General features: G+C 43.4%; 1 protein-coding gene across 5 annotated transcripts in view; it reads right to left on the reverse strand.

The window, feature by feature from the left end:
* CELSR1 (cadherin EGF LAG seven-pass G-type receptor 1) overlaps window positions 1–16,751 on the reverse strand; it is a 167,032-nt gene that overhangs the window by 100,388 nt on the left and 49,893 nt on the right. The gene's annotated exons all lie outside the window — the stretch shown is intronic.

The raw sequence follows: 16,751 nt of genomic DNA on the forward strand, positions 1-16,751 counted from the left end.
AACTCTACATTATTCTGTCATTATGGAAAATAATTATGACACAGTGAGTGCTAAATTTAATCCAACTTCGATGCAAGTGTGGAATGGGAAGTTGCATCATCACTGAAATCAAATCACCTACTTTAAATCTGTCTCCTCACTAACATTAGGGACTCATTACAATACAGATCATATTACAGAAAATATGGTTAGTATTAGAGCAGCATCTAGAAATCCCAGACAAGATCAAGAGTGGCTTCTGATAGGAAATGTTCCTTCTGAAAGATGTCATAGTGTAAATAAACAACCATAAATGGGCATGAGTTAACCACATGAGAGAGATTAATTGGTTAGAGTGGCCAGTATCAGGCCCAGAGTGGGGTTAAGAACCGAGCCCAATTCCCCTAGGCCACAGCTCAGTGGTCACAGTCTTGGTCTGAAGCATCCCAGCAACAATCATTACACAAGTAACCTGCTATTAGCCTGATTTCAATTAAAGGTATGTGCAGAAATGGATTTTGAATCACATCAATGTAAAATTGCATCAGGAACTGCATTTGAATCAATCTTAACTCAGTGTGAGATCAAAATTCTAACAGCATAGAGTACTAAATGTCATTTTGCTAAGGTTTGTTATCTCAAAGTGTAACTTTATGGTCATGCAGAAATAGAACAGTAAAAATAATTCTGATTTCTTTCCTACTCACTTCACCACTTCATCTCAAGTAAGGTTTTGTTTTAAAAAGAAATGTATTGTTGAAAGATTTTTTTCTCCAGTATTATAGCAGCAATATAGTAAATTACAGCAGCATAATTAGCAAAATGGCTTTTGACTCCCTCCTCTTATCAGGTTGCCTGTAAAAGCTCAGTTGTTGACTCTTTTCCCCACTGAAGCAGCTTTTATGCAATTAGAAAAATCTCTTCTTCTGTGTGCTGTTTAACTACTGCCAGGCTAAAACTAGTCAGCCAGGAGGGGTCATTGTCTGGGGTGATCTGTTTGACTTCTCCCAGGTAACAAGTGACAAGGCAAGAGGAAATGGACTCAGGTTGCTCTGGGGAGGCTTAGATTGGGTATGAGGAAAAATGTCTTCACCAGATGGGTGGTCAGGCATTGGAACAGGCAGCCCAGGGAAGTGGTGGAGTCACCGTTCCTGGAGATATTTAAAACATGTGTAGATGTGGCCCTTAGGGACATGGTTAAATGGTGGGCTTGGTAATGCCAGGTTAATGACTGGACTTGATGATCTTACAGGTCTTCTCCAAACTCAACAATTCTATGATTCTATGTGTCCATCACAGAAGTTCACATACCAGCTTTCATATTCTCCCAGGTTTGCAAAAATCTTTATCTTCTCTCCCTCAGACTCATTCCAGAAATGTGTAGTCTCAGCTTCCATCAAAACCCAAAGCAACCTTTACACATGATTGGTAGCCAAAATCCTCATTGCAAACTCCTCCTACACGGTCTGTGGATTTCTGGCCAATAGACAGTATGGGACACCAGTATTGTCATAAATGACATCCTCAGACTAGTTTACCCATGTCTATGAACTGCACAGCTCATTCCCCTAAAAGGCCAGAACAAACTATTCACTCTTTTTCATAAAGCAATTGACATTTGCCTGGTTTGTCCCATAGGGTGCCTGAACTATCTTGCTATTTGTTGCACAATATGCTACAGAAGTTCTCTCATACCAGCCAGAATGCTGGACAATGGGTCCTTTTTTAAAGAAAACACTATGATCTATAGCCCATGGTATGTATAGTAAGAAGACAAAATACGATCCACCGTCTGACAATGCAGTAGAGTCTACAAACTGTCATAATCAATATCAACTGTCACAATACGCAAGAGCTTCCCAGCATTCACAACAGCTATTCTGACACAGTTAATAAATCACTGGAAAAAGCCTGGTGTCAGATACCACACAGCCTCCTTGTTCCATGGGCAGCACAAAAGAAAACTGGGCACAGACGTATAGCTGCAAAATGAAGTTGTGTTTTAAAAGCCAACTCAGCTTTGTGCAACCCTGTTGCAGAGCATTAAAATAAAAAGAGAGTAAAAAAGGAGCAGAGCATGTGTACTATAGGCAACAAAAGAATGGCACAGCTATAGAGCTGGCTGGACAAGCGCCTCTTTCATATCACCAGTGAGGCTGAGAGCAGCATCACAGGATCTGATCATCTATTCATTCAGAAACTCAAGGAAAGTTGAAACAATCTGTGGTTTTATGAGACCAAATTAGTATCTATTCTACTTTCAATAGACAACTTTCGCTTTGAGGGCTGGAACAAGTGCAATAAAGAAAGCGGAAATCTTGTCTTTTTTGGGAAATGAATTAAGCCTTAAATACCCAGTAATGTATGTGCTTTGAGATTTACAAGTGAAGCACTCCATGAATGTTTAAAATGTTTACTGCCAGGAATGTCAGAAAACTGTCATTAGGAAGTAGTATTTTATGGGGTGGCAATACTTGATGGCCTTCAGTGTTTGAGATGCCCACCATATCCAGCTTCCAATCTGCTAAAAAGGCTCAAACAATCTGAGTTTCCAAAGGTCTTACAATACAGCTATAAGAAGTCCCTATCATGTTATGGCAGGTGCAAGATGGTTTCAGTCAGGGGTGTGAAACAACCTTCAAGTTGCTACACTGGAAAATTCTGGCTGCACTTTACTCTTTGGAGCAGACCTTGGCACAGATGAGTGCACACACATTCCCCAGGCTTAGCTGTCACCAGTTCTCACAGCCATCATGTGGGGGCTTCAGCAAACCGGCTGGATGCAGGAGTCTTCCTGAAGGAGCTCTAAACACTCAGATCATGCTGGCAGATGGGATGTGCAGGCATCCTGCTAAGAGTGATTTGAGCAGACAGTCTGGATCTCAGCAGCCCAAGTCACCTGGACAGCCTGAGGAAAGGGAAACACAGGACAGACCAAGGAAAAAAAAAGGATTCAACCAATCCCTTTGTTGGCTTGGCTCCTAAAACCCTGTACCAATGGCTTTTGCCACTTTGTCCTCGAGTTTCTCTTCCATAAAATAGGGATAATAGCACTTAACATGTACACTGTGAAATAGTGGGTACAGATGATGAAATGCTGAGACACTGGGGTGACAAAAGCAACACAAATGTCCTTAAGAAATCATTAAAGGTTTTTTTAAAAGCTGTTGCAGCCAAGTTTATCAAAAACAAGGTGGAAAGATTAAATAAGGCCCCTAATGTCTCACAGACCAGTGAATGAACAAAGGGAATTCTGAACAGCCCAGTGGCTTCACCAAAAATGTGTTCATTAAAAATGTGGTACCTGCACACTGAATTTTTATCCTGGCAATATTATTCTATATACAATTTCCACAAAAGGGCTCACCAGAAGGTGGAAATCAAAGCAGACTGTTGTCTTTTGAGTCATTGTCATTGCTGAAGAGGATACTTAAAACTAGAATTACTCATCTTCATCCTTCATCAAATTAATGAAAAGATCTAATAGCTAACACATACCCTCATGCATTACAAAGAAAAGAGAAGATAAGAAAGGCTGACGAAAGCTTGATGCATTCTAAAATATATTAATAACTAGAAAATCAACTAAATAGGCATTGTTTCATTATTATTTTTACTTGACAGCAAATCTTATCAAATCTGATACTTTAATCTCAGCTTTCTATCTTCTGGCAGTACATAAACCAAAGAATTTTATTATGTAGAAATGTAAACACAGCAAAGTTTAACTGAAATGCATATTTGACAATGGCAGCACCTGGCCAGAAAGGTTCTTTTGGGTTTTTTTTTAAGTTCGCAGAAATAAAATAATGAACACTTTTTTTAGCTTATTACATACAGAAGTCTTAGTACCAATTTTGAAAGCTACATATTTTATACAAACACTTCAGCATTGGAGATTTCTTTCACAGATATACCAACCCAAATCCATTTTAACTTTGCTTTATAACACATCTGGAAACAGCAGAAGTCAGTCTTTATGACAGCCATGCAAAATCCCAGGCTAGCAATCCATAGGTTCAAATAACCTCTTGCTCTTCCCAACTCATAAGAAGCAGCCATGGCCATGGGTAGCAGCCACTGCTTGGTAACAGGCCTTGGAATGATCAAAGCTCCATCCCCATTGTTTCCAGCCATCCCTTTACACATGGGAGTTAATACATACCTAGTCCAGCACTAAGCCTGGAATTACTGATTTAGCGTCCTCTCCACTGCCTGGGCAGCAGTAGCATATCAGTAGCACCAGGTCACAGAAATGAATACTGCAGGCAATGCTTGGCTGTCTGAGCAGGGCTGGCACCCAAACCACAATTCCCATTGAGCAAACAGCAGTAAAAAATCAGCAGGTGTCAATAAAAGTGAGGCAGAGTACACAGTCCTGCACTGAGCTTTAGTTTGCCTCAGAGAATCTGCCAGCATTGCAGGTCTGAGCCCTTTCCTTGCATTGTGCTTCTACCACCACAGAAGCAGATGCATAAAATTTCAGTGTGTTAATATTGTCCCTTCCAAACCACTCCTTAAAATATCTTCTGTGTTATGGAAAAGTTCAGGAGCTTATAATGTAAAGAAAATATCCCAAAAGAAAATAAACTGCACAGAAAATGGCAGGTGGAAACTTAAGTAAGAGTCCTTGCTGAAACAGCAGGAAAACACTACCAGAAAGGAAAAGGAAAATGGGCATAATTGTGAATTTACAGATACCCATCTCAGGGTTTTCCCAGTTAGCAAGCAGCCTCACTGAGGAAGTGTTTCAGGATAGAAAGTATGTATGTGACCCCAGTTTCAGTGTCCCCTTGGGGCACCTTGGAAAAGGAAGCAGGGGCTGGTTTGGTCTTAGCTTTCCAAAAGACAAAAGCAATGTCCAGAGGCAAATGTCCTCTCTGTGTCCCTAAAGAGCCTCTGTTTTGTGGCAGGAACATATCAAAGTGCAAAGGTCTCTTTTCCTGGAGGAAAGTGATCTTAAATGGTGCAGTAACAGAAAAGTAACATCCATGAGAAACACACTCCATCACTTGCTTTGTAAAAACATAAACATACTGTGTATAATATCCTATTATTTCTTAGGCACTAATTAATCCTGTCAAAGCCTTCTGATTCTTCGGAATCTGAAACACTGCTGCTGAGCAATCCTGTTGTTATGTCAAGTTGGATGTAACAACATGGAGATGACCGTCCTTGGCCACATGAAGCTTATGTTATTGATTTTGTCCCTTTGTTTCAGGCTGCCAGTCAGCCCCCCACATTTAGGAGCACTTACTGCCAACACAAGTTGTGGGCTTTGGAAACAATACATAAAAATAACTATCTGTTATTCATACGCTGCCAAAGGTTCACACTGGAACCACTGCTCTGAAGAATGTCAAAGGCCAGGTCTGCTCCCAAGCCCATCACGCCAGGAAGGTTCCCATTGACTTCAGTGGGCTTCACTCCCTGCCAAAATTAGGCCTAGAGTCATTACCAGCACACTCACACAGAGCTTCACTCCCGACCCTGCAGCCCCAAACAAGAACAGTCTGCCCAGGAAATGGCTCGGGGTTGAAAAATCAGGATGGCAAGAGCAGAAAGCAAAACATGAAGGATGAGCAGGGTAAACATGTAGACACTAGAAACATGCTGCATGGACTGCACCTCCTGAGTTGTAAAGGTGGTAAGGGCTTTCCTAAAATCAGGTGTCTGAATCCATACCTCAACATCTCTCAAATTCCAGAACGGCTGCATTGGCAGATGCTCAGTTTTGAAAACATTAGCCAATGTTGCCCAGCATTATTTGGAGGAAAGAGGGTTTGGAACACCCACAGAACAGGGAAGACAAAGACGTGTTACCTGGTGTCATGGGGGTATTTTAGATTACAGGGTGAGGCAGCTGAGGCACATGGTGTACGGAAGTACCTTGGCATACCCAGTCCTGACTGAGACATGTCTTTCAGGGAAAAGAAGGTATCTGGGATTAACTACAGCAAGGCTGGCAGACCAATGGAAGACAAGCAATAGTCCACACTGGCAGAGTGAGTGCCAGAGTGTGACTGTGCAAGTGACCAGCTCTCCTTAAACCAGCATTAACCACACTGCCTCCAGCACTCTCCTGCTGCCACTGCAGCAACTCAGAGCACCCAGGGGTCTGCCCCAGGCCATGGGGTATGTACCTGGGTCATGGCTATGCCAGCCTGTGCCTTGTCACTGCACTGCCCCATGGCAGCATTAGCCACATCCCCACTTCTGAAATGATGTCAGGGTCATTGCAAGCAACAGATCCCAACAAGTCTGTTCAGACACTTCCAGGCAAAGCCACTTCTTCTGCTCATGAGCTGCAGGCACTCTTAATTTCAAGTCAAACCTTAATGTACTTCGTTTTGCAAAGATGAATATCTGGAACACCTGGGAAAGTGGGCAGTGGGACTTGGGGCTCTCAACTCACAGTTCCCTTGGCACCAGCCATAGCAGTACCAGCTAAATCAAACAGCTAAAAATACCCAAATTGTGGGAGGATAAATTGCACATAAAGCAACTGTGAATTCCGAATGTGCATAAGAGAAAAAAACAAACCAATTTTGGCATCATTATCTTTAATGTAGCCTGTGCTGTTCAGGATTATTTACTTTGCACACAATACTAAAAAGAAAAAGAGCATGTTTCAGTCTGCAGCTCGAACAGGGGATTAAGGACAAATTGATGCCAACTGGATTGCTCAACATTGTACAAGATTGCTTTTCTGAAACCAGCACCTGCAAGCTGAGAATTTTGAAATGTTAATTGGGTTGAAAACACTAGTCTGGGGAAACATTTCCGGAGGGTAGGAGGTAAAGCAAGTTGGATCTGCCGGCAGGAATAAGCAGTCCTGAATTCTAACTGCAGCGAGGCTGAAGATACACCTAATTTCCTTGAACACCCTCCCACAGAATCACTTCTTGCTCTTCAGGTACCTGGTGCTCATGGGCTACAGCTGCTGTAGGGGATGAGATGCAGGCAGGGATGCAGGAGCAACAAGCTGAACAAGGAAACAAGTCTCTGTCCTGAACAGAAAGCACAAGTAGAAGGGATGCGGGTACTTAGAAGTATGATATGTGGGAAGATAGCATGAGTACACTAACAACCAGCACCTTACAGACTATTTAACTGATGAGGAGATTTTCCTTCTAGCTAAAATGCAAAGCCATTTTCCTTCTGGGCTCTGCACATTTCCCTGTACCTCAGCTGGTTTTCCTTGTTAGCAAGGACTGGCCAGACTCCCCTGCCCAGCTGTGCATGGTATCAGGGCCGGCTCCCCACCTGCCTTCCCAGTAGCGCATCCTGTCCCGCTCTGGGCCACGCCAGCCCTGGGCAGGGTGTGCACAGCCCAGGAGCCCTGCCCCGCTCTCAGCCATGCCAGCCCCGGGCAGGGTGTGCACAGCCCAGGAGCCCTGCCCCGCTCTCAGCCATGCCAGCCCCTGGTGCAGTGCACAGCCCAGGAGCCCACCTCACTGCTGCTCCACAGCCAGCTGTGAGCCACAATGCAGGTTCCAAACTCCAGCTAAAGACAAGGATTTCCATTTAATGCTAATGTCCATGGAAACCGTGCATCTTACAGCACTCATCTGACCTGTTCAGCTGAAAAACCCCACTCAGATGGCTACACCAGATAGATTCATAGACTGACTTGCTGAGGGCTCCAGCACCTCCCGTAAAGCTTGATCTTGTTTCATATATAATCAAAACTATTGCCTAATTACTGCAATAATTTTCTCTGAACTTTAAAGGGAGAAGGGTTTAATATAATTTACATTTTAATTCTAATTAAAAGCAGAGCTAAATGTTGTTAGCCAAAGGATAGTTTCCCAGCAGACTCGCATGGCTTGCAGCCACATCTCGCAGTGCGCCGCAGTGGTGGCCGCAGTGGCTTGGGTGGGGCACTGCTGGGCAGGCAGAGATGCCAGCCAGCATTGGGGTGTACGAAGCCCAGGCACGGGGAGCACAGCTGTCCACTCACCCACAGCCAAAGGGCTCTTCATGGGCCTCTCTACCTGCCCAGCTGTAACCAGTGGTACACAGGAGTCGAAGATCCATGAAAGCACTGGACAAACTGAACTGCAGTCACGGGATGCCCCAGCGTTAAATCTCCATTCAGGGCATGGTCTTCAAGTAAATGATACGTTTTGTACAGAGGAGATAAGAGCAGCATGTTTACCCCGAGGTGCTTTTACGTCACTTACCCACTTCAAAACGGAGAGCCCCTGTGCGGGGTGCCTGGCTGGGCTGCTGTGGGGACAACCCATGGGTCGCCATAAAAGCCTCCATTCTCTTCACAGCTACGCATCCCCTGCAAACATTTTTATTCACTGTCTCTGATTAAAGTAAGAACTTTCCCAGGCAAGCCAGAGCTCTACTCAAATCTCTCTCTTTGCAGTTTCAAAGCGAAGATGAAAACTGTTTTGGGGATGGCAAGGGTGAGGTGGGAAGAATTGGGGTGGGGGCCTAGAAGTCTCAAAACTGGGAGCAGTGATAAGGAAACAGCTTCTCTGCCTCACTGTTTGCAACTGTACTGCATATTAGCCACCTCAAAGGCATCCTTTCAAAACAGCATCAGCAAAAGGAAATCCATCAGGTTTATTTTTCTAAATGTCTCCATATTCCCATGTTCCTTTTGCCTGGAAATATGCTCTGCTCCTTGCTGTGACCCAAAGTGAAATCACGGGGACACTTCCTGCTGGATGGGGTTCAGGTTTGCTATCTAGAGTGGAAAGAAAAGGAGGGAACAATGAAAGAAAGACAACATTGATGTTTTTCTGATGTCATTGCTGTTTACAGACAAGCTTTCAAAACAGTTACGTATCAACGGAAAGTTACTGATTTATGGGGTGATGCAGACTTGCCCAGCTCTCTGAAGCAGAAAAACCACCAGAAAAATTCAGCTGTGGTAGCTCAACAGGTTGCTGACTCTGCTCATTTGCTGTGGAGACCCACCTTGGGAAAATAAGAGGGTTCTTAGGCATACAGGCACTTCTATTTTTTGGTTTTCTGTGGTTTCTGTCATCCTAAGACATTTGCAAATTAATACAAGGTAAAAACAGAAGGCTATCTCTCTGGGACAGGCCAAGCAGTAATGGCTACATGTCAGCTTCCACATGCACCGGGCACAGGAAAAGTTGGTTCAGCTACTCCTTCTGCCCCAGAAGACTCAAACAGACTCCAACACGAGGGACTCACATAAACAAGGTAACACTCTCAGGCTGCTTCGGTTCTCAAATTTTTTGATGGGAGCAGTGATGGGGGCATGGATGTCCCACCTGTAGCACACGTCTGAAAGAAAAGGTTTAAGATCCTTTATAACTCTATCTTTTCTCCCTTCCTCTCTCAAGCTCAATTAATGTTCAAAGATTTTTAATAAGAAGTAGATTAAATTCAAGAGAAGAGATGGGGTCCATCACGGTCCATCCACTGGGATCTGACAAAAAATACACCCATCTCTCACAGTCTAAAAAATTTAGACTTTCAACTAGCTTAATTCCATTAAAAATCCCCAGAATGAAAATCTTATCTTCAATAAAATATCACATTTTCCTTCATTTTTGGTTTCAAAGGGAAGAGGTTTTCTTTTTTCTTACTAGATTTTCAGCTGACCAGTTTAGCTGGTCTTTTCTCTTAACTGAGGTCTGCTGACTTAAGCAGAGTAAAAAGCAAATAAACAAATCAGAAACTTGAGGAAATAAATTTAAGCAAATAAGAAATGTAAATTTAAAAAAAAATTGCTTGCATCATGTGATTAAAGAAGTAAGAACAGAAAGACAAAATAAACAGTCAAAACCACCTTTACCAAACTTCTGTAGTTTTGTGAAAGGGTCACGAGGCACTGGGAGTATTTATAGGAAAAATGCTGTGTACTTTGTCGAGACTCTCTGTTGATAGGCGACCTACACAATCTTTTAAAAATGCAATGCAAAAACAACCCCCCCTTGATTAACTAACCACCTACACATCGCTGGCCACTGGCAATGAGATCATGGTGGGTTTGGCTGCATGGTCAACTGAGATTATTCTTGGATTCCTGCCGTTAAAACTAGAATGCTGGACATGAATCAAAAGGGACAAAGCACTTGCTTCCTGTTTCTATAATACTGAACCTGCAGTGGGTATTTTTCTCCCCAAAGCTTTTCCAAAGACAAAAGCAGCCTCCCAGACAAAATGAGGGGAATGCAAGAGCTTGACTCCTATCGCTGCACGTCATCTCAGGAAGCCGATGCAGAGAAAGGGCAGGTCAAGTTATGACAGATGAAAGTGGGTAACAGTGACTTGGAGCCACTGGTGAAACACAGAAACTACACTGATCTTCGAAGTGATACTGTAATCTCAAATGCCTATCTAAGGATTTCTATTCAGCTGAACTGTAGAAATGAAGTCATAACTACATGATTCACTTCTTCAAGAATCAGATAAGATTTTCTGCCAGACACTGTGTAAGACACAGATCTCGAGCAAAATGGGCATCTTGCATTCTAGGACTAATGTAGGACTATCCAACAAATTCCATAAGGAAAAGATTCTCATTAAAGGAATTTACTATAATGAATAAACAGAGAAAAAAATTGTGCTCTCAATACATCCTTGATCTTAGCACAGCATCAACAGGGCATCACCAAGAGGGTGCCAGGCTGGGCTCTGCCAAGCAGTCACATGTTTCTGGCCAAGGGCAGGATGATTGTGTCTTTCTCTGCTGGGTGATGGCTCTTTCCTTCCTATTCTGCCAAATTTGCAGACAATCCAGGCGAATTGTATTTAGTGAGATCAGAGTACTCAACAGCAAGCAGAGCCTTACTACAGGAGCATGCCAAGACCCAGGAAGCATATGCCCATCACAAAGCAGGGCAGAATGACTCCCTGTGACACCTGCATCATTCACAGCACAAAGTTTTACCAGTTCAGTCAGAATTTATTCACCTTTCCAGGCATCCCATTGAAACTAATGCTCCCACCAGATCACTGGACATCTTAACATCTGTAGCAAAGCCTTCTCTTTCAATCCAAGCAGAATTGTAGAAGAAAAGTAGAAGAGAACACACCCAGTGAAAGCTGGACATACAATGACCTTAATGATGCCATGGAAGCAGCACATTTCAACTAGCATGGAATAAACTACCCATGGAAACAGTTTCATTGTACATTGAGTTTTCCCAGGGCTGTTTGTATGTTCTACAAAGCCTAATGAATTTATGTATCTCCTTCATTACAGTAACAGTAGATTCCTATTAATATCTTTAAAGGCATTATTTTTCATTGTTTTAGTTATGTTTTATGGAAAAATATAAAATACTGACTGTATGTGAAATATACTAAAAAACTGTAACCATTAATGTTGAGCCTTAAAATGTAAATCACTCTGGTAAAACATGAAAATCTTTATTCTAGGAATCCTTACCCCTATAATCCCACTGATCTCAGCACAGCCTGAGCATTACAGGATGGCTGCACATGAAACCTTCAGCCCAAGCTCTGAGATTACTGTGGTACAACACCAAGAATGTGCAGCTTCCTGAGAAACCACTGAGTCACAAGGATGAAATTTCACCAAGCACAGAAGAGGTTCATCCTATCACTCTTCTATAAAACATGCCAAACCTGTGTCCTCCATTTCTAAGCATGCAATATGAGATAAATGTTATCCCTGAGAGAATATAAATACTAATTTTATTTTTTAAATATACTTTGAAAAATTTTGTAGTACACACTGTGAAAAGCAGCTGTCTGTAAATCAGGATTTTTCCATGCAAAGAGCTTATCTGAATTCCTGCAGGATGCTTCATACTGTGGAGTCACGTCCCAAGAGCTCAGACAATTGCTGAAGTTTAATTAGTAGAAAGCATTTGTGTTTCAGTGTCCAGAGCACACCTTTTCACCACCTGAGCTCTGAGACCATCTGGAAAGACAGTAGGTCAGTTCTTTGGACCATGCCCTCTTTAGCCTGGTTTGGATTTAGGCTGGTATTTCTCTATTTGGCCAGTGCTGAGCATCTTCATGAAAGAGCTTCCTAAATGCTGAAAAAACACCCAGTTTTAACACCTGCAGTCACTGCACTGCATTAATAACCCCTGAAAACATCTGACATGGGAAGACTTGCTCCTTCTCTCCACAGGGCCTATCAGAAACACCCTTCTGCTTCCCAGCCTGCAGGAAACCTGCTGATCCGTGAGAGAGGCCCTAAGCCAAATCCTACCCAAGGTGGTGCACAGCTGCAGGACCTTACAGCACTGGCTGCTTGAAGCACTAATCTCCTTGAATGTCTCAGAGGTGGGCTCATGTAAAAGGGAACTGGAGCTTCAGTATTTGCATGGAAAGAACCATTTCTCTCTGGACGTGACAGCTGGTGATGGGGAGAAAGGCAAAGCAGCTGTAACCCAGATCAGGAGGTTTATAGGGCGGCCAGTGGGCCCAAACGGCACAGGAAGCAGCAGCTCAATACAGGCCAATATTATTGGAAAGGACAGCAAAATTCACATAAACGTGTGCCAGGCAAGGGAGGGCTTCAGAACACTCCAGGTCAGAGGGGGCACAGGCAGGAGGCTGGGTAGGGACAGCGTGGTGACCAGCAGCGATACCCAGCTGTCACCCAACCCAAATGTGCAATTTGTCACATAGATGTCATTCCTCACGTCAGGAAACACAGAGCAAGATGCACATGGAAGTATCGTGACAGCTGGCTGCAATGTCTGGAGAAAGCATCAAGTGGAAAAACAACATTTCTGCCAGGAATCTTCCAAAACTGTAGAAGTTCTTGATCTCCAGCTCAGGCTGACTCCTGTGACTGCCAACAAGATGGGTGCAAGTGGATGCAGCTCTTCCTCCAGCACCCCCAGAAGAGCAGAGAATTGTCCCAGAGAAGCTGGCTTTTACTCCTCTATTTTTTTTTCTTTCAGTCTTCCCAGGAAAAACAAACTGCTGCGTTTGTAGCTACAAGGACATGGAGCTAGAAAAGGACAGCTCACATGGGCAGTCTACTCTGAGCAGCAATGCAGAAGCAAACCCCAACAGTGCATTTCGTGGGGGACAACTGTTCATGGGCATGAAGCCCATGGGGTGAGGTGGGTTTGGCCAAGCTCAAGCTTTCATGAACTCTTAACTTCATTACAGCAAAATTTAAAAGTGTTTCCCCCCTTCCCCTAAAAGAGAACAATCTTCTAATTAAGGATGGATGTAAATAAAAAAAAAAGGGGGGCAAAAAAAATTTTTTTAAAAAAAGCAAAAAATGCATTAGTATTTTAGGATAGATAGATGCATAATTAAAGGCAAAAAGAAAAAATGCACCAAAATTTCAAAGAAAGTTCAAGCTCAAAATAAGATATTCTAGCCCTGAAAAAATGACCAATTTGTCTTTGTGTCCTTTTTGGAGACCTGTTTGGCAAAGAGGACATTTCACAGTCTCCTCTTACAGAAATCCAACGCCACGCTCTTGTTTCAGGACTGCTGCCGGCTCCGTGTTTAACGGATAAACCCTTTCACGTTTGTCTCTGAAAGAGGCTCTTGTGAACAGGAAGCTGTGCTGTGACACCAGGCTCCTGTGCTCTTTAAAACAGCTCCAGCTCTGTAAAATGACCTCTCTCAACTCGCTTTCTCAGTTGGCTCAAGATATATTCTGCGTGTTTCTCCAGCAGTAATCTGAGGCTTCAGAAAATGCTGTAACAGGTGGTCAGAGTTAAGTCAGCACCCAGAAAGAGGAAACATTTTAATATCACCTACCTAATGTACCTTTTTGTCTTTAGATCCACACCCATAATCAGAATTTAGGGGGTTTTTGTATAGGTCCAGGCACTACTCAAGGCCAATAGACACAATACTACAATTTCTTAAAATACAGCATAATTTAACATCTGCTGCATTTTACTGACTGAGTTGTCTGGAAAGCACAGGATGCTCTGGAGATCATGGAAGTACAGAGGGGTTCCTCAGGTCTCTGAGTGTATCTTGTACCTCTCTTTCACAACTGTTTTTATTTGCCAATCAAGTAATGATATTTCTGTAATTACTTTAAAGTACTGATCTCACTTGGTGCATGCTGTGCACTGCTGTGCAAGGCATGGGATTTGAATAATTATAATGTCCTCGAAAATACCAAACCAAAATCCCAAGACACCAGCAAAAGCTGAGAAATGTCAAAAGAAATAATGTAGCAACAACAAGGTCATACGAGCATGAAACAGAGTATTTCTCTATTACCACTCACCACTGTAAAATAAATTGGGTGCTTCCCTCTCTTCTTTCCAAGCCCAGAGTAACACACTCAGCAGCACTGAGCTCAAAACAGCCTCTACCCAAAAGAGCAAAGCAACCACTCTGCCCTGAAACACCCTTGGTGTACTGGAGTTATTTCAGGTTTGCACACAGGAGGCAGAATCTGGCCAAATCACTTTTAAAAGACTGAACTGCTTGAGATATTAAGACCTGAGAACCCACTTCTTAATACTCCATTGCTCTAATTTCTCTTCTTAAAGCATTTGCACCAGTAATCAGAGGTGATCACTGAGCTCCATCCTGCACCTTTAATTAAAGTCTGTTTCTGAAAGCCCTGTCTAGAGAGGCTAATCCCTCTCTACTCAGCTGCTAGACTTGCACAGCAGGGCAAAGAGGCAGATGCATGTTTGAGGAGGTGAACAGGTCCCAGTTTGGCATCCCAAAATGCCACAAAACATCTACTGATACTGAAGCCAGCTACTTCAAATGCAAATTGCCAACAGTCAGTAAAGAAGTGGGGCAGAGAAGCAAATGCAGGGGAAAACCATGAATGCAGATATGAAAATTAATCATTCAAGGGTAACTACATGTTAGTTTTTGTTTGGTACTACCAGTGTGGGCTTGGGTCCTGTCAGCCCTTGCCTGCAGCTGATGCTTCTGTTGGAGAAGATACAGAGATCTTGCAAAGAAAACTGTAGGGAGTCCTCCCTCAGAGCTCAAAGGAGATGGGAAAGAAAGGAGACCTGTCACACCAACAAAAGCAAATATAGTCCTCAAAGCAGTAGTGTGGTGGGTCATAGGATCCTCATGAGCTAAGGAATAACATCAGAGAGCTTCCATACTGCTGTAGGCATGGCATATCAAGATCTCCACATCATTACGCTCACTCTGCAGCCTTTACTTGTGATACATTGCCATTTACCCCCTGCTCTGTCAGCGCAGCAGGGTTCCATCTCCCAGCATCAGATTTACCCTACAATTCATCTCCTCTCAGTGTCTGCCCCTTTTTCTACCTCCCAGAGAGACCACAAAGTCCTCCTTCCTTTTCTCACTATAAACTTCTCTCTTCTGAAGCACGGATAGGAAACTGCCCTCCTGTGATGGCAGGTGACAGCAAGTGCAAGGGGCTGCAGCCACTGATGCCTTCTTCACATGTTAATGTGGATAAGGGAGGGTCCCAGCTGAAACATAAGTGCAAAGTACACAGCTGACTGGCCTTGCCCTTCCACCATCCCTCACCCCAAGTGAGCCTGACAAACTTCCGTCATCTCTTTTTTCAGCCCCAAGGGCTGCCTGTTCTGTGTTCACACACCTGGCTCTGGGTCTCAGCAGACTGCTAAAATACAAGAAGATAACAGAAACAAAGCAAAGGTATCTCTTGCAGAAAAGGATTTGTGGTCCTGGGACATATGTTTGTGGAGAATTTTCTGTGTGGGCTTAGAGAGTGCTCAGACTGACTGAGCTGCAGCTCCTGCAGAGACCAGTGCGTGGAGAGGGACACATGTAACCCAAAACTCTACAAACTCACAGTCAAGAAGCAAACATGAGCCAAAGTCTGGAGACAGAGAGATGACCTAAGTGACCCTGACTGGTATTTCATGGTGAAGAGCCAAAACCTGTAGTCTGTAATGAAGAGAATGGGATGTGATGTTACCTTCTGGGAGTTTAGGATGGGATTAATACAATAAACATATGGAGGGCAGATCAGCTCAGGAATACAGGGGAATTTTCTGAGTCAGTATTTTCAAGTGAAAACTAATGAGAAGGGCAGCAGGGAAGTCAGTGCTTAATGGGATCATATTAGAAATGTGAGACCAGAAAAGCCAAGAGGAAGCCCCCTCTGTTCTGCTCTGGTACCCACTGCAGGCCATCAGAGATTGCACAGCAGCCATGGGATGCAGGAGTGCCACAGAAATGAACCTGCAGTGGCAGGGCTCACGGGTGCTTTCTTCAATGAAAGGTTAGTAGAAAGATTAAATGGTCTTAAGCAAAGAGGGTGCTAACCTCCCTGTGTTCACAGCTGACAGTTCAGAAGAGCTTCAAGATAAGTACAAAACACCAGAGGAGGCACTTGGCTCAGAGGTCTCATTACTGGCTCCAGCATATAGTCTAAAAGAAAATATAATTGTTTTTCTTAGTCCCTAAATATACATTCTCACTCCTCAACTGTACACCACCAAATACATTACAAGAAGCTAAGCCACCCATGGTACGCTGATGGCTGGTGTTTGCCTCCACTGCTGACAGCCCCCCAGTATGTAAACATCTTCCTAACACAGACATACCTCTCAGGTCTGTGTAATCTGGGTTTTCTGCAAGCCTAGGGCAATGCCTGAATATGTTACTCAGCAAAGTCAACTCTTTACTCCTTTTGATGGCTTAAAGAAACCCTGAAAAGTCAAAATACTAATGAAAAAAGTGAAATATAAGTGCTTGGTGACAGCTACATTGATATACACATGCACAAGGTTGAGGGTTTGGGAAAGAAGTCAGCTATGCAAAAATGTTAATGCATGATACAATTTGCGACCTAGGCAACATCACCAAACAGAGAACAATGATTCTTGGACTAGCAGTGG

The sequence above is a fragment of the Corvus cornix genome, chromosome 1A (assembly GCF_000738735.6).
Source record: "Corvus cornix cornix isolate S_Up_H32 chromosome 1A, ASM73873v5, whole genome shotgun sequence".
Classification (NCBI taxonomy): Eukaryota; Metazoa; Chordata; class Aves; order Passeriformes; family Corvidae; genus Corvus; species Corvus cornix.